This window comes from Balaenoptera physalus (assembly GCF_965194825.1).
Source record: "Balaenoptera physalus genome assembly, chromosome: 15".
Classification (NCBI taxonomy): domain Eukaryota; kingdom Metazoa; phylum Chordata; class Mammalia; order Artiodactyla; family Balaenopteridae; genus Balaenoptera; species Balaenoptera physalus.
This window is the reverse complement of record NC_138894.1, coordinates 13,077,489-13,104,025: the sequence shown is the minus strand read 5'-3', so window position 1 is coordinate 13,104,025 and position 26,537 is coordinate 13,077,489. Positions and strand designations below refer to the sequence as shown.

Here is a 26,537-nt window from a genome sequence, read left to right as displayed (position 1 = left end):
GAGCTGCATGAGCTGCTTGTAAATTTTGGAGATTAATCCTTTGTCGGTTGCTTCATTTGTAAATATTTTCTCCCATTCTGAGGGTTGTCTTTTTGTCTTGTTTATGGTTTCCTTTGCTGTGCAAAAGCTTTTAAGTTTCATTAGGTCCCATTTGTTTATTTTTGTTTTTATTTCCATTTCTCTAGGAGGTGGGTCAAAAAGGATCTTGCTGTGATTTATGTCATAGAGTGTTCTGCCTATGTTTTCCTCTAAGAGTTTTATAGTGTCTGGGCTTATATTTAGGTGTTTAATCCATTTTGAGTTTATTTTTGTGTATGGTGTTAGGGAGTGTCCAAATTTCATTCTTTTACATGTAGCTGTCCAGTTTTCCCAGTACCACTTATTGAAGAGGCTGTCTTTTCTCCATTGTATATTCTTGCCTCCTTTATCAAAAATAAGGTGACCATATGTGCGTGGGTTTGTCTCTGGGCTTTCTATCCTGTTCCATTGATCTATATTTCTGTTTTTGTGACAGTACCATACTGTCTTGATTACTGTAGCTTTGTAGTATAGTCTGAAGTCAGGGAGCCTGATTCCTCCAGCTCCGTTTTTCTTTCTCAAGATTGCTTTGGCTATTCGGGGTCTTTTGTGTTTCCATACAAATTGTGAAATTTTTTGTTCTAGTTCTGTGAAAAATGCCATTGGTCGTTTGATAGGGATTGCATTGAATCTGTAGATTGCTTTGGGTAGTATAATCATTTTCACAATGTTGATTCTTCCAGTCCAAGAACATGGTATATCTCTCCATCTGTTTGTATTATCTTTAATTTCTTTCATCAGTGTCTTATACTTTTCTGCATACAGGTCTCTTGTCTCCTTAGGTAGGTTTATTCCTAGGTATCATACTATTTTCTTATTAACCTTCTGAGGTCTGCAGAACCTGTAGTGATTTTTCCTGCTTCATTCCTGATATTGGTAATTTGTGTCTTCTTTCCCTTTTTTGGTCAGTCTTACTGGAGGTTTGTTAATTTTATTGATGTTTTCAGGGACTGGCTTTTGTTTCATGAATTTTCTCTCTTTTTTTTTGTTTTTTTGTTTGTTTGTTTTTTTGTTTGCTTTCACTTTCATTGCTTTCTGTTCATATCTTCTTATTTTCTTCTTTCTGCTTGCTTTGGGATTATTTTTGCTCTTCTTTTTCTAGTTTCCTGAGGTGATAGTTTAGATTACTGATTTGAAAATTTTCCTCTTTTCTAATGAAAGCATTAACAGTATAAAATTTCTTCTAAGTGTTGCTTTAAAAATCCCACAAATGTTGATGTGTCGTATTTTCATTTTCATTCAGTCCGGTGTCTGTTTCCCTTGAGACTTCCTCTTTGAACCATGGATTATCTGGAAGTAGGTTGTTTAGTTTTTAAGTATTTGAGATTTTCCTGTTATATTTCTGTATGACACTGGGCAGTGGCAGCTGCCAGATCCCTGAGGCCTGGGGGTCCCTGGGTGGTGCTTGGCCTTCAGCGTGAGAGCAGGGGAAGCTTCGTATGGATCACGGCAGGTGTAGGACAGGTTAGAAATGTCATTCACTATGTGATGCACGGCCCTGTGAGTTGCATTCCCTAGACTGCTCAAAGCAGGAGGAAGCCTCAGAACTGAATGTTCAGTGCTGTTTTAATACTTTACCCCTTCCAGATGCCATATTAGCATTTTAATAGGGCTTTCCAGTCCACAACCCCAGGAGTCACTGTTGCACTCCAGGCTGTGGCTGAGCTCCGAGAAGAGGATGAGGAGCTGATGTAGGTCAGAGGCTCCCCAGGGGTGCACCGTCACCAGCAGAGGGCTGATGCTGCCTCCGGGGCAGACAGGGAGGGTGAAGGATGGAAAGGAACTTGAGGAGCATGGGCAGTGGGAGTGCCGTCCCTTGGGAGTGGGAGGAAAGACAGTCGGGGCAGCACAAAGACAGAAATAGATTAATTTTATTCTCTCATGGATGAATGGCCATGTCTGCCCAGAAACAGAGGCGGGTTCCAGAGTTCTGACTGTGTTAATTGCCATCCAGGCAGGGACAAGGAGGAAGGACATAGGGATGGGGAGAGGGGGAGGCCAGGAGGAGTGCTTAAAAGCCCTTTCTTCTCTGTGGGAGAAGAGTTAATGGTGGTGGTGGAAGCAGCAGCAGAGCCGGCGGTGGTGAGGGTGGTGTGTGCGCGTGTGCAGAAGTGAGGAGGAGCGCTTGGAGCTGGGCCTGAGAACAGCACTAAATATTCTCTCACATCTCACTCTGGCAACTTCAGAGTCTGTGGCTGACTCAGCCAATGCCATGGCCTCCCATGTCCCCTGATCGATCTGAGCTCCAATGTCCCTCCCCCACCTCACACTCCCTCCAGTGACCCCAAGGCCACAGGAGACACTTGTGCCCCCAGCACTGTTCCACCTCAGAGTCTTAACTCCGTTTCCAGTTTTCCCACCCGCTCCCCACTTCCCCAGCTGCTTCACTCTCAGTAGACACTGCACCACACTTTGACCCCGGTTCCGCCCGGCCACATTCCCCTGCTTCTGCGTTCATGACCATCTTGGCTTCTAGGGCTTCTCATTTCTAATCCTTCCCTCCATCATCCTTGAATCTCTTCCTCCCTTATCTTCCCATAGCACCTGCCCAGGAAAACCCCAAACCCCAAAAGCAATCCAGCTGGTCACACCCAGGATGTGGAGGACCGCTGAAGAAATCACACTGGTAGGTGTGCGGCGGAGCTTCTCTGGTTCGGTCCCAGCTGGACCAGCTTCCCTGTGCCCAGCGAGCTGCTTCCTCTCTTCAAGGCCCCAGGCACTCCTGCTCCCAGACTCTCTGACCTCAGATATTCTTACCCCTTTCAGCAAAAGGACCCACTCTCCATGCCTCTGGAATTAACTCTTCTCATGCCCATCTCTGTGCATAACCTTACTTTCCTCCTTCCCCTCCTTTCCAGCAGAATCTAAGTCTTGGGATCACATCCCTCCCCCTTTTCAGAACAAGCTAAGTCTCTCCGTCAGCCTCCTTCTCACTCTCTTCTTGAGAAACAGAGCCATTTGGGGGTAGAGTTCGCAGGTAGAGCATTTGACTGCAGAAACAGAGCCATTTTCTGAAAGACCATTTACCAAACGCCAAATCTCACTGTGACCAAAAAGCCAACTTATTAAAGATCAGTTTGCCGAGTGACCAATTCCACAGACTGCCAAATCCCCCCAAACGTATTTCTCTTAATTACTTACAAAATGTGTCATAATAGGTGTTGCACAGGAAGTTTCAAAAGCCGTTAATGATGCCTTTCAACATTTTGGCTGTTGGTGTTTCTCTAGTTTAGAAGTTTTATTTTTGGTTTCTCCACCACTGTTTTATATTGGATTTATGGGTATGTGATTCACATTTCTAAAGCTGACTACTTCTCAAAAATTACTTAGAAAAGGTTTTGGTAATGCATGAGCCTTTTACAAATTTTAACCTTTGGTTTGCAGAAAAGATAGTTTTGCCCTTCAAGCGTAATTTTACACCAATTTGCAACTTCTCTTTTTTTTTTTTCAAAGTGGTTTGGCAGTCAGCCAAATAAATGTTTCTTCTGCATGTTAATTTTCACATATCCATGACAACTTCCCCAATGGCAAAATCCCAAAGTGGGAGCTTTAGTCCAAATTAGGCACAAGTCTTTAAATTAGAGTTGACAGTAAATGCAGTTGAGGGAAAATCCATCCACTGGCACCAAATATATATATAATGGGCATTCAAGAAGTGCCCTGCTTCTGAAATATGGAAACCCATGTAAGATTGACATTTACCAGAGATGGACTGAGAAATCCACAGGGAAATATCTGGTGAAAATACACCTGAAAACTTGTAAACCAAGCTAAACTACTGAACATATGTGAAAAAGCAAACCAAACCTACAGGAAAATCTTCAGTGTTGTAGAAACCATAGCACACAAATTTCTATAATTTTTAAAGTAACTGAGCAAAACAACTTTTGGGGGAATTCCAGGGATCACTCACCAGGGAGATGGGTTCTTCAGCAAATGGATTTTCAACAAATTAGTTTTCAATTAATTGGCCTTTGGTAAATGGTGATTGGTTATTTGGCAAATTGACCTATTTCTTCAACCTCTCTGTCTTTCCTGGGTCTTCCCCTCTGGAAGCCACGCATCAGGTACCCGGGGCTCCCATACCTTCTAGCCTGCTTCGTGTTACAGTCAGTGAATTGGGCTGGGATATGATGTGGCCACACCAGCCTTTAACCTGGTACCTTGTAACCTCTGCTGCTGGATTCTCCCCCTCATTCACACTCTGATTCTTAGTGCTGTCTTCTTCTCTTCTCCCCACATTGATCTAAGACCCCCATCCCTAATTAAGCCCTCTGAACTCTACTCTCAAAAAGTACTTGGGCATGACCGACTTTTACTGAGGTTTGAGGTTACCTGGCCAAGCAGGTAACTTCAAGTGGGATGCCAGTCAACCCAGCTCTGCCAACGTCACCCCTTTTCTTCCAGGCATGCCGCTGGGTCCTCCCCTTTTCAGCCCCTCCTTTTTGCTGTTCATGCTTCTTCCCTCTCTCTGGTCCTTCTTCAATCACTCCTGTTGTGTTTTCTTATAGAACACCGCTCACTCTATCCTACTTAACTGCTTCCACACACAGATGGGAGAAATTCACCTTCCAGAGCCAAGCAGGCTTCAGAAGCTGTTGTGAAAGAAACCTGACCCCTCCTTTGCAAGAGAGAAAAGGTGCTGTATGTCTACGCATTGCAATGGAAAGAAACCCTCCATGCATCTACATGCACTGAAATCTCCCACCTTGACACATCCTCTCTCATGACCTCATATCCCCCTCTCCATCCTGACTTCTTTTCAAAGCCAAGTTTCCTGGACCATCTACTGATACTCACCGTTTCTCCAACCAGTAGACACTTCCTGATCTTTTTCTTTCCTAACCTCCTTGTAACATTTGACATAGTAGATACCTCCTTCCAGAAACTCTTTTTTGTCCAACTGCTCTGGCCAGGGCTTCTCAATCTCTTTTGCGCTGTCCTTTTCTCTTGTTGCCTTCTTAGAGGTCATTGAGCCCAGCTCTGGCCTCAGGACTCACCTGTTCTATAAGCAGACCCTGGTTGGTCCCACCCACCCATGGACTTAACCACCTCTGCTGTGCTGCTATGGGGTCTCAGGTCATTGCCCTGGGCCATGCTCTGGGCAGCTCAGGACAACACTTGGATGTCTCCTCGGTGTCTAGAATTCAACACCTACAAAGTGAACTCATTCTCTGTCCCCCAAGTATGTGTCCATTGTCTAAGCCAGCAAGCTCCCTTTCCCACCACCACCAAATCCAAGCTGGGCAGAGTCTCCTCTTTCATGCCTCTGAAAGCCACTTTGTTCTCCCCATCCCACTGCTGCAGGCTGGGCACGAGCAGTCATCACTCCCTCCTTGGGGTAAGACCATTGCCCTTGGCCTTCCAATCTTCTAATCCACACCCAACACGGCTGCCAAAGGAATCTTTCCTTAATGCAAAGTTAGCCATACCCTACCTCCCGTGGCTTGACACTATGAGGCTCAGAGCTTTCGAGATGACATTTCAAGCACACAGGGCCTTTTGTAATTTAATATCTTCTCTCTCCAGCTCCCCAGTTCAATGTAGGCTCCATGTCTTCTGGGCAACTTGCCTGAACCCCGCCCCTGCTAGGTGTCCTGTGCCTAGCTGGCAGCCCATAGCAGCCCACATTACTCTGATGAGGGACTTCATTGTCTGTGAATTTCTAGAGGGTGGGCCTGGTCTAACTCAGCTTCATCTCTCCAGAGTCTAGCTCATGGTAGGCATTCAAAAGTGTTTGATAAAGACAGGAGTGAAATCTCAGGCTTCTCAGCTCATGAGGTCTCAGTGGAGACCTTGACATTGTGCAGGAGGCAGAGATAGGGACCCCTACAGGGAAACCCAAAAGTCCAAGGGTGCTACAACTTGGCTGAGAAACTTCTGAGGACCAAGGCAATCGGGGGAAGTACAGCCTTCCTCCTACTTGGGAAGATGTAATTTCCATCATTCTGTCTCCCCAGGACTCTGCTCAAGGAGGCTTCCGCCGTGGCAAGTGAAGGTGGTTCTTCTGGAAGGGTCTGTCCTGCTGTGAAGGTAGTCAGTGGTGCTTGGACAGCATAAAGGTGCCACAAACATTTGTTGATTGCACACAGGAAGTGCTTTTGGCTTTGCCTCAAGGCAGGGGCGCAGTTTATGTGCCAAGACCTCCCCTTTTGCCCCATTATGCTTGACTTAGAGAGACTCTGGCCCCCTCTTGGCTTGCCTTCCGGGCACTGAGAGGACAAGCATGGTGCTGTGGTGGCAGTTGGAGGGGCCATATGATTTAGAGCCTTCTCTGGTGAGGCCACCAGTCCTTGAGGGGCTTCGCTGCTGGGCCACTCCTTAGATGTCACTGACCTGTGACCAAACAGTCCAGGAATACTTTCCCAGACCAGTAGCCATTGGCCACTTCAGGTATAGGTGTCACCAAGAGGGCAGCCAAGAAGGAGGTGGCACCTGGTACCCAAGTCCAGTGCCACAGGCCAATTCCTCAAGCCAAGGGAGACAGGCACCTAACTCACCATGACAGGACAGGACCCTTGCCTAGTCCTTCCTGAGAGGGGGAAGAGCCACTTCCAAGTAAACACAAAGCTGGGTCTTCCTGGCATCGGTGGTCAGAAGTGACAAGTCTGCCAAAGCTCTGCGATGCATGGCGTGCCTGGCGTCAATGGCCAGAGGTAATGAGCTTGCCAAAATTCTATGAAAAATAGCTTTCCAAGGTATAGAAACCAAAGGGAAACACTGCAGGTACTTAACTGGCTTGGAGCCACGGTGACTTAACTAATCTACGGAAAATCAGTCAACATTCACATTAGTCATCAAATTGAAATATCAATAAAGGACTGTGCTTTGGTCTAATACACTAACAAAAATTAACATTTTAATGACAATTTGTAATGTTGGGAAGGATATGGTAAAACTGCTATCTTCACACATTGCTCTTGACAGTATATATTTGTACAGTCTCCCATAGAGAGCAATTTATCATTATCTGTCAAGATTTGCAAGAGTTCATGACCCTCTCTCCAAAGAAAATAAAGCAAGATATGGAGGAAAGTTTCATTAGAGTGTTAATTGTCATTTTGACAGATGTATCAAGTGTTCAAATTATAGTGCATGACAAACGTTTTAATATTGTGTTAGGTATTGAAACGATGACCGTGAGAACAACGTAGCAACATGGAAAAGTGCCTGTGACAATAACAGGGCACAAGTCTGTGTGTGTATATAAGGATGACAAGCGAGTGAAACAACGTTCACAGCAAAGTGGAATCTGAGTCAATCCACCAAAATGATAACTGTGGTTGTGTCTGGGGGTGGAAGCGATGGGGGATTATTTTTTCTTTTTCAAATTTGGTATAATGTGATATAACAACAAACATTTTTTTTTAGAGATTTGAGGGTTGCCAAGTGGAGATAAAAAAGACAACTGAGAATCCTCTTCAGGTGGGCGGGAAGAAGCCTTTCAGGCAAGAAAGGCAGGGTAGCCCGACCTCCCAGGGCTGGCTTTTGCTTTGGTTTGGACAAGGCAGGGTGCAGGCTGGGCACAGAAGCGAGGACAGGCCTTTGCTATACTGCTTTTTCTTGGGATCTTAAGAAGTCTGGGGATGTGATAAGCTGACCTTAATTGGGGAAAGGTTGGAGATCTCACACAAGGCCTGTGTGGGAAGGCTTTTGCTCTAAAATGGGCAGTCTCTCAACGAATCTGGCATGGGCCCATGAGGACCCCAGGGGGAGCCTGAGGAAGTGACGGTTTCCACACTGGAGAGGCTCCAAGGAACCGGTGAGGAAGGAGGCCAAGGAGAAGGGATGGGTGAGGGGCGGCAGGCAGGGAGCTTTGAGGTTCTCATGGGCAGTGACAGTCACAATGCCTGGGCTTGGAGGAACAGGAGGAGGCATCCTGGTCCTCCAGTGGGAGAAGGGTGGAGCATGGCTTTGAGATGTACTCATGATCATGTCTTAAGAGAGCAGGCTCAAGTTGAAGGAGACACTAGGCCAGGTGCATAGGGCACACACATAGCCCAAAGCCTAGTGTCAGAATTTTGTGTAGAAAGAGGCAGCTGAATAAATAGATGGATGAATAAGTGAACGCATGAGGCTTTATGCAAAGCACGGGGGTGTGATAACATGGCCGCAACTGGATCTGACATTGTCCCATCTCAACTCACCATGTGTCACAGCAGCTAGCTCTTAGAAACATCAAAACACGTCTTAAATAATCCCTACGGAGAAAATTTATCAACCAGAAAGCATGTATGGAGATACTGTGGGCTCCTTAGAGCCAAGCCTTGTAGGATACAAAGAACCCCAAGACAGAGTTCTATCCTACGAGGGGCACCTCATCACTCCCCTACCCCCACACGTAGGTTCTTATTCTTGGGTCTTGCCTGAAATTCTTTAGGGCCAGTGCTACAAAATCAGGGGCATCATATTTGAAATTGACAATCTGTGGGGCAACGGAGAAGGGTCAACCTACAAAGTGAGAAACAAATCTGAATGTAAATCTGGTGAAGGCAAATATCTTTTAGACTTAAGCGCAGACAAGAAAGTATGCAAAATTAGGGGGAAACCATTTCATCTTCATTATGTGTGTTCTACGCTCTCTTTTGCACTGGGAGTGACTTTAACTTGCCCGTTTATTTGCATCTGGACAAAGAGGAACCTAAAATACTTTCATTATCTTAAGAGAGCGATTAGCCAGCTGAAAAGAATGTTCCTCCTGACAGCAATTAATCTTGGTCAGCCTCCTCTCTGCTCCCAGGCCATTGCTTTGCTGAGTCATTCCACTAAGCAGGGTCCCCAGCCACAGAGCCCAGCTGCCTGCAACCACCATGGAACCTTAGGATCTCACTATTGGGGTTGTTTTCACCGCTGTCACTTTGTTGGTTTGTGTGTGTGTGTGTGTCTGTGTGTGTGTGTGTGTGTGTCTGTGTGTGTGTCCTTAGATAAAAAGCATACTACTCATGTAAAATTATGTATTTAGGTAAAAATCCATATTTAAGATCATGTCAGAGCTTAAAATGTGTATAAAATTGGCACATTCTTGGACTCCAAAGAGAAAGAACCTTCCTTTTCATCTGGTTTTAACTTCTGCTTCTAAGCAGCTGTTTATTCTGTTTTATAAAGATCTCCAAGCAGAATGCTTAAGCAAAAAAGAGGAAGGAGCAGAATAATAGATATACTATAACACCAGTTCCATCAACACACACACACACACACACACACACACACACACACACAACCACAGGCACATACACATACACATATACATGAAAAAATCTGAATGGCTTACTAAACCATTGAGAGTCATGATCTCGGGGGCTGTGAAGATAGAGGAAACTCATTTTCTAAATTTTGCTTTTCTCTAATGTATGATTATTTTACATTGAGTTTATATTACTTTTGTAACTAAAACCAATAAAGATTGAATGTTAAAGATGATCAGGTACTAAGACGCTCTTTGCATGAGAGGTTTTCCTAGTGATGAAATATCTTCCTAATTGAGCTACATACTTTCTCTCTTACAATTTATTCTCATTTCCTCCTTGTTTTTGTTTCTCCTAGGAATGAAGAAAGTGGTCAGCATCCTCTCTAGATCAGAGGGACTATGCATTTGTCTTTACTTTTTATCATGAAAATTTCAAACGTAATGCAAAGAAAGCAGGAGAGTCTAATGGGCCCCGGTGTATCTATCACTGCCTTCGATAACTATCCACTTTCTGCCTTCATCTGCCTTCCACCCCCATCTCAAACAAATTAATTTATAGGCATACAGTTCTTTTGCGTTTTGAAGTAAAATTTATATACCGTGAAATGCATGAAATCTTAACATTAAAATTTTGAAAAATAGATACGTCTGTGTAACTCACACCCCTATCAAGATACAAAACCTTCCCATCACCCAAAAAAAGTGCTCTTGTACTTTTCACGGTCAATCTCCTCACTTCCCTGACTTTTCACCATATTTAATTTAGTCGCCTGTCCTAGCATATCTGTTCATTGCTTTTTAATATAATAAAACCATTTCCATCATAAAAGCTGTACATGTTGCGGAAAATCTTGAGGGTAAAATAAAACCCTAGAAAAATAGAAAGAAAATTGATAATGAATAGTCCCACCACACAAAGGAAAAAATAGTTAAAAGTTTTATTTTCTTCTAGTTCCTAGGTGTAAAGTTTTCTTATTTTATATATCTGTGATTGCTTACTTCACATGATTTCCCATAATAATTTCACATTACTCTCAGAATAATTTCATAGGATAAGCATCTCTCCTATAATATTCACAAAGGAAAAAAAACCTGTCAACCTAGAACTTAATATCCAATAAAAATATCATTCAAAAATGCAGAAGAAATAAAGATTTTTGCAGACATACAAAAGCTGAAAGAATTCTTCAGAAACAGATGCACACTGCAAGAAAGTTTAAAGGAAGTCTTTCAGGCAGAAGGTAAATGACATCAGATGGAAATATGGACCTGCACAAAGGAATAAAGAGTACTAGAAATGGTAAATACATGAGTAAATACATAGGAATTTTATCTTATTATTTAATGTCTTTAAAAGATCCTCGAGGACATCCAGTCCCAGCCAAGGTGGAGTAGCCCCATTCCCCCCAGGTCCTACCCTCTTACAACTAAAAATCTCTGGATGTAACACAACATAGTAAACAAAACACGACTCTGAAAAGGGTCTGAAAGAATAAAGTGAACTACCTAAGGGACGCAGGACTTGAGGAACAGCACAGCAGTGGGTTCCCTGTTTGGTTTCTTAGAAAAGTTTGTGTTTGTGTGTTTGTTTTGTCCTCTACACATCCTGGATGGGGTACCCAAAACTGTCAACAGGCACAGACAAAAAAGCTCTACAAAAAGTCTGCTTCCCTAGCTAAAGAACCAGTAAAAGGTGACATAACAATAGAAACTCTTGTTTGATCATAGTTGCCCTACTTAAGCCAAACACCAATGGAATCCTGTGCCCCCTCCCCCCTCCCCCCGATCCTGCTCAGAGGATTCAGTCAGGCTGAGTGGGAGCTCATGGTCCACTCCCTTTATGGCAGAAGCAGGCGGCACTCCAAGTCCCCCGCTGGGGTTGCACTAGAAGGGTCCATTAGGGAGCTGAACCTCCTCCCCCAACCTGGCACCAACAAGACTGACTGAGGCAGTGTGGGGTGGTGCTGGTTGGAACTCTGCTTTTCTACAGCTGGTGTCAGCAGGGCTCAGAGAGAAGCTGAGCTTCCATCCCCACCTGGCAGCAACAAGGTAGAATGAAGTTGTGTGAGGGACACTGTGTCAACAGGGCATAGAGGGGGTTGAACTTACACTCCCCTCAGTGTCAGCAAGAGGATGTGAGTAGATGCTCCATTTTTATCAGGAAGGTACCAGCTGGGCTGAGAGGGGGGAATTAAACATCCACCCCTACCACAACCTACCACTATACCTAAACAGGGTGACTGCCTGCTAAAAAAGAAGGTTAACTAGAATCCAGAGTCACACAACATAGTAGCCAAAATGACCAGGATATAATAAAAAATCACTTGTCACACCAAGAACCAGGAAAATCACACTTGAATGAGAAAAGACAATCAACCAATGCTTACACCACGATGACTCAGATGTTGGAATATTCTGAAGAGCGTTTTAAAGCAGCGATTATAAAAATTATGCAATGAGCAATTTAAAACATTCTTGAAACAAAAGAAAAAACTAGAAAATCTAAGTGAAGGAATATAAGCTAGTAAAGAAATAACCAGTTGGACATGATAAAACTGAAAAATACAATAACTGAAATAAAAACCCAAAGGATGGGCTCAATAGTAGTTCAGAGACAACAGGGAATGAATGAATGAGGTTGAAGATGGATAACTGGAAACGACCCAATCTTAGTAATAGAAAAGGAAATAGGCTGAAAAAAGAAATGAACAGAGTCTGAGAGATCTGTGGGATGATAACAAAAGATCTAGCATTGGTACCATGAGCATCCCAGAAAAGAGGAGAAAAAGTGTGCAGCTGAAAAAACTATTCAAATAAATAATGGCTAAAAATTTCCCAAATTTGACAAAAGGCAAAGCCTACAGATTCAAAAACTGGAACAAATCCTGAACAGGATATAGCCAAAGAAATCCTCACTAAGGCAAATTATAGTTAAATTTCTGAAAATTAAAGACAAAGAAAAAAGTCTTGATAGAGGCTAAAGAGAAGTAAGGTATTGCTTATAAAACTATTCAAATGACAGCCATCTCTCATCTGAAACCATGGAAGCCAGGAGGAAGTGGTACAGCATTTTACAAGTACTGATAGAAAAGAATTAAGAATTTACTTGTAAAATTCAAAAGAATTGTAAAATTCAAAAAGAATTGTAAAATTCAAAAGAATTCTACTTCCAGCAAAACTATTCTTGCCATATCTGAATCTAATTCTGATACTTGCTCAGTCTCTTCAAACTGTGGGCTTTGGGGTGTTTTTTTTCCTCTTAATATGCCTTGTAATTTTTTCTTGATAGCCAGGCATGATATACTAGATAAAACAAGTTGAGATAAATAGGTCTTCAGTAATGTGGTAGTAAGAGGTAAGGTGTAGGGGGAGGGGAGCATTCTATGGTCCTGTGATTAGGTCTCAGTCTTTTAGTGATCCTGTGCCTCTGAACTGTGAACTTCACAACTGCTTCCCAGTCTCTCTCCCCCTCCTCACCCCCGACCTTACATGGGACAGGATGGCTAGAGTGGCCTGGAGTTGGGTATTTCCCTTCGCCCAGGTTGGTTAGGCTCTGATAAAACCCTAATAGTTTAGGCTCTGGTAAAATAATTTCACTTGAGGGCAGGTCTTGTTAAGAACAGAATGTTCTGACTTATTTTAAAATAGTTCCTTTTCCATCCCCCGATGGAAAAACAAGGGAATTTTTCTCTGATGTTCACTGTAAAAACCTGTTTTGAGTTCCTGGAGATAATATTTACAAAAGTGTGTGGGCTCCCTATGATGGGTCTCCCTGGAGTTTTTGACCCTAAGACTTGTCCGCACTGAGCCTCCGGCAATTCAGGTTTTCTTACCCTGGCTCTGGTTCCTGAAGAGGTTTCTGCTCCCTCAGGAATATCTGCTCCCATAAGAAGTGATTCTCACTATTTGCTTCTCTGTCTTTTCAATTTGGGGAGATGTGGTTTGCCTTGTGATCTCATTTCTCTGAAAATCTAAGAGTTGTTGATTTTTCAGTTTGCTCTGCCTTTTGCTTGATGTTAGGACAGAGTGATGACTTCCAAGCTCCTTATATGATGAACTGGAAACAGGAAGTCAAACTATTTTTTAGGAATAAAGGTAAAATAAAGACATTCTCAGATGAAGGAAAACTAAGAGAATATGTCACCAGAAGACCTACCCTTAAAGAATGACTGAAGGAAGTGCTCTAAACAGAAAGAAAATGATAACAGAAGACTCAGGACCTCGGGAGGAAATAAAGAAAAGTAAGCATGACTATAAACATAATTGACTATTTGAACAAAAATAATAATGATTAGAATGATGCTTATAAATATATGTACATGTAAAGTGAATGACAAAAATAAAATCAAGGCCAGGAGGGGAGAAGTGGAGGTATCGTGTTGTAAGCTTCTTTTACTACATGGGAAGGGGTATAATATCACCTGAAAGTAGACCTGATAAATTAAATATGTATTCTATAAACACTAAGGAATACTAATATAACACAACAGAGAGAGCAAATAAGGCAACAAAAGAGGTAAAATTTAGTCATAAAAATATCCAATTAATCCAAAAGAAGGTAGAGAAAAGGTAAGGGGGTGGGGGGCAAAGAACAGATGGGATAATTTTTGGAAAAAATAGCAAGATGACAGGATTAAACCTAATCATATCAATAATTACATTTAATGTAAATGCTCTAAATATCTCTAATAAAATGCAGAGTTTGTGAAATTGGATATTTTTAAATAGCAGTTCCAACTGCATGCTACTTATAAGAAATGTATAAATAGGTTAAAAGAAAAAGGATGGGAAAAGATATACAATGTGAACATTAATTAAAAAAATCTGAGTGGCCATATAAATGTAAAAGTAGATTTCAAGCAAAGAATATCATCAGGGATAAAGAAGGACATCTCAAAATGATAAAGGGCTCAATTTTGCAAGAGAACATAACAATCCTAAATAAATGTATGTGCATCTAATAAAAGAGCTTCAAAATACTGAAGCAGAAATTGGCAAAACTATAAGGAGAAATAGATAAATACACATTTAGAGTTACAGATTTCAATACCTTTCTCTCAATAATTGATAGACAAGTAAACAGAAAATCAGAAAGGATGTAGAAGACTTGAACAATACTATTAATAAAATTTAGCTACTTGGCATTTATAGAATACTTCACCCAGAAACAACAGAATGCACATTTTTTACAAGGGCACTTGGAACATTTTCTAAGATGTAATATATTCTGGGCCATAAAACAATGCTTAACTTTAAATAAATTCAAGTTATTAAAAGTATGTTTTCTGAAAAAAAATTACAATTAAAATAGAAATCATTAACAGAAATGTATCTGGAAAATTTCCAAATATTTGGAAACTAAATAATTCATTTTTCAATAACTCATTGGTCAAATAATAAATCAAAAGGTAAAAAAAAGATTATTTTCACATAATGAAAATGAAAACACCCTATATCAACATTTGCAAGATGCCACTATAGTAAGCTTAGAGGGAAACTTATGGCACTACATATCTGTTTCAGAATAAAGGAAAGATCTTGAGTCAATGGCCTCAACTCACACTTGAAAAAAGCAGAAAAAGAAGAGCAAATCAAACCCAAGTAAGAATTAAAAGGGAAATAATAAAGATCAAAGTGAAAAATCTATGAAATAGAAAAACAATAAAGAGAAGTCAATAAACCAAAAGCTAGTACTTTAAGCAGATCAACAAAATTTAAAAACCTCTTGTCAGACTGATCAGGAAAAAAGTATTAAGACACAAATTACTCAATATCAGGAATGATAAAGATGACATCACTCAGATTCTACAGATATTAAAAGGATAATAAGAAAATATTATGAACAACTTTAAGCCTATAAATTAGAAAACATAGATGAAATGGACAAATTCCTTTAAAGACACAAATTATCAGAGCTCACTTAAAATATAAGAATAACATGAATTGCCCTCTATCTATGGAATAAACTGAATTGTAGTTAAAGTGTACTCATGAAGAAAACTACAGGCTGAGATGGCTTCACAAGTGAACTCTACAAAACATTAGGAAAGAAGGAATAACAATCCTCATAAACTCTTTCAGAAAATCAAAGTGAATACTTCCAATTCATTTTATGAGTCCAGCATTGCCCTGATTCCAAAGCCAGGCAAAGAAAACCATAGACAAGTAACTTTCATGAATAAAATGCAACAATTTTTAAAGAAAATTTTGCAAATTTAATCCAACAATATATAAAAAGGATATAACATCATGGTCAAATGGGGTTTATCCCAGGTATGCAAGGTTGGTTTGATATGCAGACCCTAATCAATGCAAGTCACTGTATTAACTACAAGAGAAAAATCATTTGATCATCTCTATAGGATGCAGAAAAAACTTGGCCCATTTTAACACCCATTCCTGATTAAAAATTTAGAAAACTAAGAACAGAAAAGTACTTTCCATCCTGTGTAAGGTCAGCTATGAAAAACCTACAGTTGATATCATATTTCATGATGAAAGGTGAAATCTTCTCACCCTAATGTCATGAACAAGGCAAGGATGTCTGTTCTCACTACTCTTTTTCAAGATAGTACTGGACGTGCTAGGCAGCACAAAAAGACAAGAGAAAGAAATAAAAGGCATGGACTGTGAAGAGCCACAGTTGGCATAATTATGTATGTATGAAGTTGTCAAGAATCTACAAATAAAGCACTAAAAAGTGAATTTAGCAAGCTTGCAGGACACAGGACACTATAAAATATTATTGTATTTCTATGTGCCATATACCCAAAATACACACACACAACACACACACACACACACACTCGGACAGCTGCTTTTTGACAAAGGTGCAAAAGCCATTAAATGGAGAAAGGACAGCCTTTTCAACAAGTGACACTGGAACAAGTGGATGCCCATGTGCAGAAGAATCAACTTGAGTCCATAACATGCATCATATAAAAATAATTTAAGATGGATTATAGATCTCAATGTAAAATCTGAAACTATAAACCTCTAGATGAAAAACATAGGAGAAAATCTTTGTGATCTTGAGTTAGGCAAAGAGTTTTTAGCTACAACACCAGATATACAATCCATAAAAAATAAATGATAAGTGGAACTTTATCAAAATTAAAAACTTGTGCTCTTTGAGAGACTCTATTAAGAGAAAGAAAAGACAAATCACAAATTGGGAGAAAATTTTTGCCACGTGTATATCTGATAATGCACTTATGTCTAGAATATATAATGAACTCTCAAAACTCAATAGTAAGAAAATAGCCCAATTAAAAATAAAATGGACAAAAGATTTGAACAGACATTTTCCCAAAGAAGTTATATGGATGGCAATGAGCACATGAAAACATGCTCAACATCATTAGTCATTAGGGAAATGCAAATTAAAATCACAATATGATACCATTACACATATTTCAGAATGGCTAACGTTAAAAAGACTGACCATACCAAGTGCTGGAGAAGATGTGGAGGATCTTAATCCTGATACGCTGCTGGTGGGAATGTAAAATGATACACCCACTTCGGAAGTTTAAAGCTTCTCAAAAAGTTAAACATTTACCACGTGTCGCAGACATTCAATTCCAAGAGAAAAGGCAGCAGATGTCTACACAAAGACTAGTACACAGATGTTCACAGAGGCTTTATTTGTAATAGCACCAAACTGGCAACAACCAAAATGTCCATCCACAGATGAATGGAAAAACAAATTGTGGTACATCTGTACAATGGACCACGTCTCAGAAAAAAGAAAAGAAAAAGAAAAAAGAAAGAAATGATTTATTGATAAACACAATATGGATAAATCTCAAAAATAACTATGTTGATACAAATAACAAGTGCTGGAGGGCATGTGGAGAAAAGGGAACCCTCCTACACTGTTGGTGGGATTGTAAGTTGGTGCAGCCACTATGGAGAACAGTATGGAGGTTCCTCAGAAAACTAAAATAGAATTACCATATGATCCAGCAATCCCACTCCTGGGCATATATCCAGACAAAACTATAATTCAAAAACATACATGCACCCCTATGTTCATAGCAGCACTATTCACAATAGCCAAGACACGGAAACAACTTAAATGTCCATTGACAGATGAATGGATAAAGAAGATGTGGTACATGTATACCATATAATATTACTCAGTCATAAAAAAGAAAGAAATAATGGAATCTAAAATATGACACAAATGAACCTATCTATGAAACAGAAACAGAATCACAGGCACAGAGAACACACTGGTAGTTGCCAGGTGGGAGGGGGTGGGGGGAAGGATGGAGTGGGAGGTTGAGATTAGCAGATGTAAGCTTTTACATATGGAACGGATAAACAACAATGTCCTACGGTTTAGCACAGAGAACTATATTCAATATTCTATGATAAACCATAATAAAAAAGAATATTAAAAAAATGTATATATGTATAACTGAATCACTTTGCTGTACAGCAGTAGTAAACACAATGTTGTAAATCAACAATACTTCAATAAAAAATAAGTATCAATTTAAAAAAATAATGTTGAGTGAAAGAAGTCAGGCAAAAAAAAAAGACTACATACTGTATATTCCATTTATATAAAACTATAGAAAATGAAAACCTACAGTGACATGAAACAAACAAATAGGGATGGAGGGGAACGAGAAGGGAAGTCTGGGAGAAATTACAAACGTACAGGGGGTGATGGAGATGTTTACTATACAGATTGTTGTGATGGTTTCATGGATGTATGCATATGTGAAAACTTATTTTGTATACTTTAAATATGTGCAGTTTTTTGTATGTCAATTATACTGCAATGAAGCTGCTTTAAAAAAAAAAATAAGGCCGTGGAAAGTAGCAGGACTTTACTCTCATAAGACTGTACTCTATCTGGTCTGCAAACAGGTGCACACAAAATCTGCACACTTAATGTTGCAGAGGTGTTGGAGCCTACCTGACAACACCTCTGCAACATTATGCAAATCACCGTGAGAAAGAAACAATAATTACGTTAGAAACCACCAGAACGTGGTTGTTTCCACACACATTTTTTTTGTTTGTTTTCAGATCTGGGTTGTCTTTAGCATGTGGCTGTCAGTTAACCCAACTCGGGGCTTTTCTCTTCGGTTTAGAGAATCTGAAATTGAGCTCTGCTGGGGTTAAGTCCATGTGGTGGTTCATGGGTGTGGAAAGTACCTACAGCTGACCACAGACTAGAGTTCCCTACAACTACATTAGTCTCGGAACTAACTATTGTCTCCTAAATTGTTTGTTTTTTAAAAAATCCCATAGTCTTCATTTTAATTGCCCTTAAATAATCTATAAAATATGCTTCTTTTCTGTTCTTGTCAGTTCCTAACTTCAGATTTTTCTTTCTGCACTCCGGGGGAGATCTTGCTCTCACTAAAGAATGATTCCAACATCATGTTCAGTCTCTCCTTCCCTTTTGTGCTTCCCTGAGCAGAACTCCCAACCCAACTGCTGTGAAGGGGCCCAGATCTAAGGGCTGTTCTTGGCACCCCAAACGTGTCAAGTCTTGTCACTAAGGAGGCCCCATCTGGGCATAGCCATCTAAAGCAACAGTCTACTTCTTATCAGAAAATCTTGTGCTTCAACAAAGCCTTTTCTAGAATTAACCACACCATGGTGCGGTGGGGAGGAGGGGCAGAGCGCCCCCGGGCCTGGGTTTACAGAACCCCTCATCAGCTCTGCACCTCACCTCTGTTTTGCAGCATGCTCAGGGAACCACTGGACTTTGTATCTGTGGGAGAAGGGGGAAGAGACCACTGACCGCATTTCTGTCCCTGTGCTGAAAAGGATGCTATGTCAGAGAACCATTCCAGCAAACTTCACAGGTCAGTATCACCCCATGTTACAGATGAAGCTCAGAGAGCCTCAGCAGCTCACATGCCCCGGGTCTCAGTGGGACAGGGCAGAGCAAGGATTTGAACCCAGGCCAGAGGACCCACATGCTTTGCTCAGCTCAGCATGCTGCCCTACCATGACTGCTGGGTCACCACCACTCTCCATGACCACCCGTTCATTGCTCCGCACTACTGCCGGGTCACTATTCCCCACTGGCCTTATCCTCCAGGTTTCCCTATAAATAAACCCATTTGTCCATGAAGTCAAGGAGGCAGGCAGGGGCCCTTCACATAGAACCTTTTAGGCTATGGTAAAGAGTTCAGACTTTAGTCTAAGAGAGGGTTTTGCTTAGAAGGAGAGATATGATCAGATCCTTCAAGAAGAGATGTTTATAAGACTAGGAAACAATCTAAATGTCCATCGACAGATGAATGGATTAAGAAGATGTGGTACATATATACAATGGAATATTACTGGCCATAAAAAGGACTGAAATAATGCCATCTGCAGCAACCTGGATAGACCTAGAGATGATCATACTAAGCAAAGTAAGTCAGAAAGAGAAAGACAAATACCATATGATATGACTTCTATGTAGGATCTAAAGTATGACACAAATGAACTTATCTATGAAACAGAAACACTCACAGACATAGAGAACAGACTTGTGGTTGCCAAGGGGGAAGGAGGGTGGGGGAGGGTTGGGCTGGGGGTTTGGGAGTAGCAGATGCGAACTATTATATATAGTATGGATAAACCACAAGGTCCTACTGTATAGCACAAGGAACTATATTCAATAGCCTGTGATAAACCATAATGGAAAAGAAAAAAAAAAAGAAAAACAGAAAGAAAGGATGCTTAGGGACCAGTCTAGGCTCCACTGCAGTAGCCCAGGCAAGAGACGATAGTGTCTTGGACTTGAGTGGTGATAGTAAGAATGAAAAAAAAGTGGAGACACTCAGAAATTGTTTCAGAGGTAAAGTCAAACTAGACTTGTTGAAGAACTAGATGTGGAGAGTGAGGATACAGAGCAGAACCAAGGCTGACTCGTAGGATTTTGTCTTCAGAAATTTGAAAAGCCAAGACAAACAAGAGTGAGGTAAAATCAGACTTGGGAAAATCTTGTGCTTCGTTTGGGACAAATCTGAATTTGAAATGCCTGCTGAAATAGAAGTAGAGTAGACCATGGAATATATGAGCATGGACTCTGGATGCATATAGAAATTCAGGAGTCATGAACACACTGATTGTAAACATAAAGCCATGAGAGTGGATGAGATCACCCAGGGAGACATTGTGCATAGAGAAGAAAGAGGGGTAAGAAATGAACCCTGGACAGGGCAGCCCTTAGAGGAGAGGCAACAGATGCAGCCAAGAAGACTAGGAAAGAACAGTCAGTGCAGGAGGAGGAAAGCAAAGCGTGTGTGGTGTTCTGGAAGCAAAGAGAATAAAGGGCGTCAGAAAAGAGGTGTGGTCAGTTGTGTCAAACCAGATGAAGACAGACTTGTCCACTGAATTTGGTAGCAACAAATCATGGCAGCCTGCCATATAAATGGTTATATCTAAAAATATCTAGAAAATATTGTTCATCCTCCACACATTTAATAAGCACTATGTGTGAGATATGCTCTCAGGTACTGGGAAACAGAGATTCATAAGACATGATCTCTGTTCTCAAGAAGTTTATAGTGTTGAGGAAGAAAGAGACAATAGCCGCTATTGATCCTGCAACAGTCCTGTACGTCAGTTTGCCAATAAGGACACTGAAGCAGGGGGAGGTCAAGGGATGCCTCAGATATTCGACTATGGGATCATTGCAGTGTACACATTAGGAAATATACTTCTTTTCCACTCAGCATTCTGTTGAGTGGAAATAGCTTTCCATGTCCCTGACCTCCTTCATCAATACTTTTCAAAACTAGAGTTCAAATCTCTCCCTCCTTCTCCTTCTCTCCCTTCCTCCCTCTCTCCCTCTCTCTCTTCAACTCCATTTTTCTCTGTACTGACTTTATTCTCTGGACCACTTTCTTGCCTGCTCCTGACTTCTTGATTTCAGAATAAGAGACCTTCTCTGGCCCAGGGTCCATACCAGTTATCCCCAAATTATTGAGCCATGCCAGGGCCAATCACTGCAGCTCAGGCACGGGGCTTTCTGATTGGTCGGTTGGGTTATGGGCTCACCCCCTTGATTGACAGTCCCACCCCTGCAGTGGGGGAAAGGGCCGAGCCAGACAGAAAGCTAGGCCATGCATACAGAGGAGTTTCCAGCGTCCATTCCATATGCCCATTTCACAGACAGGCAGCCAAGTACCTGATCCCAGATAGTGTAACTGTAAGTAACAGAACGAAGATTTGAGACCAGCTGCCCATCAGGGTACATGAACTGGAAACCACCAGAAGCCTGTCTCCATCCCACTTAGGGGAATCAAGCCCAGCGCTCCCCAGCTTGCTCCACTGAAACAGAAAGAAGCCATGGGGAAGACACAGCCCTAGTCCAAACTCCTTCCCCCGTCCATCACCCACACTCGCTGGTGATAACAATAGGATGGTTTCTCTCTGCGAAAAGAATGAGATTGATGTGGGCGCTTATTAAAGGCAGGGGTAGATATTCCATTTGGGGATGGGGGAGCAGAAAGGATTTCCCTGCTGTTAGGGAGATACACAGTGGGGAGGGGGGACCCTGGCTGGGAGGAGAGGGCAGGGGACAGACCCCACAGGCTCTCTTCACTCTCTTGGGAGGATAAGTCAGGGCTGTGGAGGGGAGTCAGGGAAATGAGGGGTCATGTTTGCCCTGTGTTCGGGACACTGGTTGAGAGGGAGCCCCTTCAGAAAAGGTGCAGCCACCCTGGGGCTCATGGCAGGAAATAACCAAGCTCCTCTGTTGTAGCACTTGCCCTTGGGCATCAGTGTCAGTTGACAGTCCAGGACATAGGGGTCTTTTCCTCAGAGCCTGAGAGCCACAGCTTCCCGGGCTATATACACCCAAACTTCTGAGGACCTCTCCCACAGGTTATGATTTTTAGGCCGTCAGCAGTGGGGTCAGTTCTGCCAGGGCTCATGGGAAGGGGAGGATTCAGAAAAAGCCTTCCCAAAGTGGCAACTCCTAAACTGGGTTTTGAAAGATAAATAAGAGTGTTCCAGTTGGCCATGATGGGATGGGGGGCAGAGCATTCCAGGCAGTGGGTTGGCATAGTTCTGGGAGTTGTTGGTTCTTTACTATTGTGGAAGGTAAAAAGGCTAGGTCCCCGACAGAGAGGAGAAGAGAGGAAGGCAGGGCGGGAGGCAGATTCCCCTGGGCCCCCTGGCTCATGCCACTCCCCAGATTCATTTTGAGTCCATCTGTATGACTACTGCCATTTGCCACCACCTAGATCACTATCAACCTAATATTCTTCTTCCAATCAACTAAAAAATAAATTTTATCCTACTACCAAAAATGGAAGACCATCTTACTTGTCCTAAATAGAAGATAACCAGAAAAATAGAAATATAACCATCAAAATAAAAACATTCACCCTTATGCCACCTAAAGCCATCTGGTGCGTTATATACCACGTTTTGGAAAACTGCCATGAGCCGCAGGGAGCCAGGGAAGGATTTGAAGCAAGAGAATCACATGATCAGATCTGTGCTTTAAGAAGACCAGTCTGTTGGGAGGGCCGTGAACAAGCAGAGGGGCCAGGCCAGAGGAGAGAGCAGTTAATCAGTTGTCTATTTTTACAAACCCCGTACAGATGTCCTTAAAAAGAAAGCAAAGTTATTTATTCATATGTCCTTAAAACTAAATTGGGCATCCTCTTCTAGAAGCTCACTATTACTAGCAACTGGGAATTGTGAAAATGGCCATTTGGTACAAAGAACCGTTTTACGATGAATGGCCGGTCCAGTTCCCATCTGGTCTCCCTTTGAGGGGTGAGTTTAGATTCTGGGCTCTAAGATCTTTGGGTGAAGAAGTGAGCAAAAGCCTCTCCCCCCTTTTCAGGGTTGAAGTCACGCAGAGAGGGAACTGGAGACCGCTGACCGCGGTGTATAAAGTCATCGACTGAAGAGGACCAAGGAGCTTACCTGAAAGAGATGCATCCTCCATCCTTTCCCCACTCAGGGGACTGAAACGAGGCTCTCCCACGGTGCCTGGCCCACGGCTGGCCCTGGGCATCTCACATTCGCCGTTTGCAGCAATAACAGAGGAGTGACGGTCTTGTGTGCAGGCCTGAATGCCGGGGCATCTCACGGAACTTTCACTGCTGTGATGGCAAATTTTGTGTGTCAACTTGGTGAGGCCACGGTACCCCCTTGTCTGGTCAAAAACCATCTAGACGTCGCTGTGGAGGTATTTTTTAGGTGCGATTAATGTTTAAATCAGTATACGTTGAATAAGGCGGAGCAGATTACCCTCCATAACATGGGTGGGCCTCATCCAATCAGTTGAGGGCCTTAAGAGAAAAGACTGAGGTTCCCCAAAGAGGAAGGAATTCTGCCTTCAGACTGCAACATAGAAATTCTGCCTGAGGTTTTAGCCTTTGGACTCAAGACTACAACACTGACTCCTGCTGGAATTTCCAGGCTGCCAACATGCCCTGTAGATTCTGGACTATCTGTCTGTCTGTCTGTCTATCTATCTATCTATCTATTTATCTATCATCTAGCTAGCTATCTACCTACATATATGCATACATACATACATCTTACTGTCTCTTTGGAGAACCCTGATTAACACCATTGCCATAACCTGGAGCAAGCCACGGCACCAAGTCTTTTCTTTGTTATTGTTGTTTTCTTCTATTGCTGCCACCCCAAAATGTACTGCCTTAAAGCAGCATTTTATTATCTTTCATGATTCTGTGGGTTGACTGGACTCAACTGGACCGGTTTTCTGTTCCACGAGGCCCTGGCAGAAGAGGCTAGTTATCTGGGGCTCAGCTGAGCCGGAGTCTCCAAGACTCCCTCCTCATGTAGCTGACAGCCGGTGCTGCCTGCTGACTGGCACCACAGCTGAGCTATCCTCAGGGTGCTTGGTTCCCATCCACGTGCCATGTGACCCAAGCTTCTGGTATCATGGAGGCTGAGGGCCAAAAGGAAGTAAGCAGAAGCCACCAGCCCACTTAAGGTCTGGACTCGGAAGTCCCAGAACACACTTCTGTAGGAGTCCTTTGGTCAAGGCAGTCACAGGACCACCCCAGGCTGGGGAGGGGAATAGATCCTACATCTCAATCGGTGCGTAAAGGAAGGAATGAATTGATGGTGGCCATGTTTGGAAACTATCAACCACACCAAGTATATTTCCCCTATTTTACCCTGAAAAAACCAACAATACATAAGCATACTATGTTATTTATATCTATTTGGGAACACTTAAAGATGTTTCTTTAGCTGCAGTTTTTCTCTGCCCACTTCCAAAGAGGATGTGTAGTCGCTTTTAGTGAATGTAATACAGTAATTGTACTGTTGGCATCAAAATAAAAGATTATAAAAAGCCATGTAGAGATAAGAGACAAGCATGCTAGAGAAAAGCTTGACTAAAATTGTTACTGCAACGAGGTCTCCATTCACTGAGTTCCTGCGTGCCCTGGAAAGGGGAAGCTAGCCTTTACCAAAATATTCCATTTGATTGAAGGGACTAGGGCCCGCCAATGGGAGAACCTCAAGAGGTAGGAACTTATAAATAACTTGTAAATAACAACAGCATAGAAACAATCCCTCAACCACAGATGCAGAGCGTTCTTCTCCCGGAAAAGGGATCACATTACAGAGCGAGAGTCCTGCTGGGGGGAGTTAAACCAGTAGGAACCAAACCAATGCCTGGGCCCCCTGCCGCAGACCCCTTAGAGCCCAATCTCGGAGCATAGGCTGGTTCCCAGACTTTTTGAAAATTCTTCTGAAGACTGGTGAGCACCTGGGCCTGTGTTTGTGCTGAATTCCCTGCTGTCCAGCTCCTGGTGGTAATTGCTTGAGACGGTTGATAGCTGAGCAAGGTTGACATCACATCAGGCAATGACTCCAGGCTCTTCTGGAACCTCCGGAGCTCTAGATTACTGGACAGTGTGTGTGGCACTCCATCCAGACATGAAGGTTGGTGGGAGGGCTACAGCGGAAATTGCGAAGAAGGCAATTTAAATGTGTTAACCAAAACAGGAAACATCGGTGGGGTGGATTAGAGTGTTTTACTTCAGAGGTGTGATTTTATCAATACTTTTATTGTTCAAAAACTCATATTTTATTTTTAGAGGTATTTTTCCAAACAAGCCCAAACTTTACTTCTCACTCATTCTAAATTCTTGGGTCTTTTTCATGCGTGCATTTGGGGCAAGATTGAGACAAAACACAAAACACTTTGTTCATGTTGGAGTGTCAGGTTCTTTTTTAAAAGCACAAAAGGATTTTTTACTGGTCAAGAGATGCTGTTCCCTGAAGCAGAGAGGGCATCAGACCAAAGCACTGGTTTAAACAAAAAGATTTAGGAAGGAGTGAACATCTTTTTTCTGTGGTGACCAAAATGATCTCTGACCACTAGCGAACTCATAGCATCGGTACACAGTGTGACAGATTTTCAAAGCCACCCACTTCTCCAGATCCAGATCACTGAATGTGAGAATTAGAACCTTCCAAAGAACAAGTATATTAGCCAATGATCATCATTATCATCTTTTTTTATTTTTTGGTCCTAAGAAATTTGGGACAAAATTAAATAAAAGGCTTTTAATTCAGCCTTTCTTTTGTGTATAAAGCTGCCATGTATCTTTACCTTAAAAAGTTACTGTGAACGGACTGGTGAGTATGCTGTAGTTTTCCATTTTGTGGAGTACCATGCAGCTGTGAAAAGTATCGATGAAGGAGGTCAGAGACATGGAAAGTTATTTCCACTCAATAGAATGCTGAGTGGAAAAGAAGTATATTTCCTAATGTGTACACTGCAATGATCCCATTTTGCATACATCTATCTATCATCTATCTATGTATCTATCTATGTATCTATCTATCTATCTATGTATCTATCTATCTATCTTTCTATACTTACATGCATCCACACATACCTTTTTTTTTTAAGATTTTTTTGATGTGGACCATTTTTAAAGCCTTTATTGAATTTGTTACAATATTGTTTCTGTTTCATGTTTTGGTTTTTTTGGCTGCAAGGCATGTGGGATCTTAGCTCCCTGACAGGGGATCAAACCCGCATCCCCTGCATTGGAAGGCGAAGTCTTAACCACTGAACCACCAGGGAAGTCCCCATCTACACAAACCTTTAAAGGACATATACCAAAATGTCAACAGTGGCTATCTCTGATAATGTTTTATTTCCTTCTTATTGTATATATTTATTTTCTAGGTTTCATAGAAGAAATACGTGAATTCTTATTTTAAAAAAATGACCAAGACACTGAAGGAGCCAAGAACCCCAGGGGAGTAAACCTGCTGGTGAGTCTACACT

General features: G+C 41.9%; 1 protein-coding gene and 1 long non-coding RNA gene across 3 annotated transcripts in view; one reads left to right on the top strand and one right to left on the bottom strand.

Annotated features, from left to right (window-relative positions):
• Nucleotides 1–26,537, bottom strand: part of BCL2L11 (BCL2 like 11) — a 153,784-nt gene that overhangs the window by 56,821 nt on the left and 70,426 nt on the right. The window lies entirely within an intron of this gene.
• Nucleotides 1,360–26,537, top strand: LOC309643842. The gene is made up of 7 exons (XR_014254097.1): nt 1,360–1,374; nt 2,620–2,704; nt 4,632–4,717; nt 6,039–6,111; nt 18,976–19,098; nt 23,091–23,360; nt 26,436–26,537. It is a non-coding gene; the product is annotated as an uncharacterized lncRNA (long non-coding RNA).